The sequence below is a fragment of the Prunus dulcis genome, unplaced genomic scaffold (genome assembly GCF_902201215.1).
Source record: "Prunus dulcis unplaced genomic scaffold, ALMONDv2, whole genome shotgun sequence".
NCBI classification, from domain to species: domain Eukaryota; kingdom Viridiplantae; phylum Streptophyta; class Magnoliopsida; order Rosales; family Rosaceae; genus Prunus; species Prunus dulcis.
This window is the reverse complement of record NW_023010209.1, coordinates 15,521-18,260: the sequence shown is the minus strand read 5'-3', so window position 1 is coordinate 18,260 and position 2,740 is coordinate 15,521. Positions and strand designations below refer to the sequence as shown.

Sequence of the window (2,740 nt, the reverse complement as noted above, 5' to 3'; positions counted from 1 at the left end):
AAAATGGCTTGTATGTATCCATGAATTATTAATGCAAATTTTACAAATTGCAAGTTGGATACATTGATAATACACTGCACAGATTAAAGTCCCATAAGAACATAATATGGGTATAGCAGTGATCAATATGATGCACGCCTGTTGCGTAGCAAATGATGTGGATTGAAGTCCCGAAAAGACAATCCCTTGACATGTCAATATTGATATTGTGCACGCCTAATGCGTTGCAAATTGTATGGGTTAAAGTCCCAGAAATTAATTGACATGTATATATATTCACTACTACAATTTTAGCTTATACCGACAACTTCATACTGGCGAATGAGCAGTTTAGCCAGTACTAGGAACCATTACTGGCCAAGTAAAGTGGTTTGCCACTACTAAATAATACTGGCAATGTCTTTCGTCAGTACAAGTTTTACTGACGAGCAACAGCGCCAGCCCCTTTAAGGGCGGGAAGCCAAAATATTAAGCGCCCAAATTTGTAGACATCAGGAAGCTAAATTTTGTCACTGACGAGTTGGTTTGCCAGTACTAGACTTAAATATAATTTTTTTTTACTTAAACTTTCTCTTTACTTCCTTGAAATCGACTCTCTCTCTCTCTCTCTCTCTCTCTCATTCACCAAAACAGACCATATCTTCTCTCTCGTCTTTTTCTTTCATTTTTGGGTTTTGCTCTCTGTCACTCACTTTCCCTTCCTCTTTTTTTTTTTTTTTTCATTGAAGAAGAAATTGTTTTCTTCCTTAGAGCTATTGGAGTTAGAGGAATCATGTGGTAGTGATTTTCGTATCAGTTGGTTCAGATTGACAGAGAGATTCAATTTGGGGGTTTTCTTTGCTCTTTTCAGTTGGGGTTGATTCCCTGTTCTGGTGAGATTTCTGTTCCTATTTCTTTTATTTTTTTTCAAGTATTTGAGTATAGGCAATGACCCACGAATCCTTCTGATTAGTTATCAATTAGAATACAAATTTTAAGATGCAGACATGGACGATGTACCAGTTGTATAGATGAACGGCTGATTATATCCTTTGATTTTTTAAAGCTCTTGTTTCAATCTTTTCTTATTTGTTGATGAAGTCTGGGGCTTGTTTGTTTGTTTTTGGGAGCTTTGTCTTCTGTTTTGTTTTGTTTGGGTTGTGGTTCTGTTTTCTTTTTCTGTTGGGGTTCTGGTGGTTTGCCCTGGGGGATTTTTGTCCTCTTTCTTGTGTTTCTTTTCTTTCTTGTTCTTAAGAAAATTGTTTCTATTAGAAAAAAAGTATTGGGAGTATTTTGCTTTTATATATGTGTGAGTTGATATAGTTCGGTTAATATGCATACTTTGTTTGTTTGTTATAATGTGGTCTACTTGTTTGGTGTTATTTCTTCTTTTCTTCAGTTCAATGAATGTACAATTTCTTGTTTAATTTGGTTTTGCTTGTGAGTTGAAGTAGATGATGTTGAGGGTCCTCCAATTGAGAGACAATAGATTGTTTTGTATTGAAATGCTGAAGTAATAGTTTTTTTTATACCAATGATGTCTGATTAATTTGTTACCACTTTAGATGAGTAGTTCTGGAGATAGTTCACAAGAAGGGCTCAATGTTGACTTGGGGGTCTAGAGGGAGATGGTTCTGCAAGTGGTACTGGTATGTTGGTTTTTCCTTTTTTCTTTTGATAAACTGGTATGTTTAAATCATTATATAAATATATTGTATATGGGATATATGAGAAACTTATTACCTTTGTATTGAGCAGTTACAATTAATTTTTCCTGTAGGCAATGACGCAAAGCAAGGTCGGGGTCAAGGGATATGCAACTGGTGTCTAAATAACATGAGAAAAAGTATCAGACTCCAGCAAACTTGATGTGTGGGACACTCTCGTGTTTCTTATTCCTAAAATTATTGAATACTTAGTGCATGTATGTGAGTTTATTGGTTATATATTTTAGAGTTGATGTAAGACTACCTTATTGTGGATGCAGGGCACCATTGAATTTTGTCCTGAACAGCAGCCTTTGATTCATGTCTTCAACAATGTATGTATAAATGAAGAATAATGAAAAATTGTGGAGAAGTTTCAAGAGTGATTTGAAGTAAGCTTATTATAAACCTTTCGAAGGAAGTGAAAGACGGTGGCAATGTGGGGATTCTCGTGTAGACCCAAACCAGTGGCGGCTGTTGTTTGAGCATTAGGAAAAAGATGAGACTATAGTACGTATTATTACACAACAGTCAATATATATATATAATCTGTGCAATGATTAAGTATGTTTTGCTTTTGCAAATAGCAGGAACAAGGTAAATGAAATGCTGAAAATTGGAGTAAACAAATGTTGAATCACACATCTGGCACAAAGTCTTATGCTCGAAGCAAGCACAATATGTAAGTTTATGATGCACTTGAATGTTGTTTCTTTTTTCTTGTTCATTGTTCTTTATGTTCTTTTATTTGTTCAAGTATATGAAAAACTGAAATGTAGAGGTCCAGAAGACTAATTGTACAATTCATCATTGTACATTTTATTGGTTTGGTTAATCTATAATGACCATAGAATTTGATGGAGAATGATGAACTAAATATGTATCTTTGTTTTTTGTTAGGCTGAAATGCAGGAAAACTTTAAGGGATTAGTTGAAGATGAATGTCCTGATAATTTAAAGGCACGAAGAAGAGCTTAGGTTGGGCAACTAAAGTTTTGGAACTCTACTGATGTAGGCAGACCTTTGTAATATTTGGCTATTGTAAATTGTAATCC

The 2,740-nt window shown here is 34.6% G+C and overlaps 1 long non-coding RNA gene across 1 annotated transcript; it reads left to right on the top strand.

Annotated features, from left to right (window-relative positions):
- The first annotated feature begins 1,544 nt into the window (after positions 1 to 1,544).
- LOC117613205 lies at positions 1,545 to 2,193 on the top strand. The gene is made up of 3 exons (XR_004583682.1): positions 1,545 to 1,628; positions 1,760 to 1,849; positions 1,967 to 2,193. It is a non-coding gene; the product is annotated as an uncharacterized LOC117613205 (long non-coding RNA).
- Positions 2,194 to 2,740: the final 547 nt, after the last annotated feature.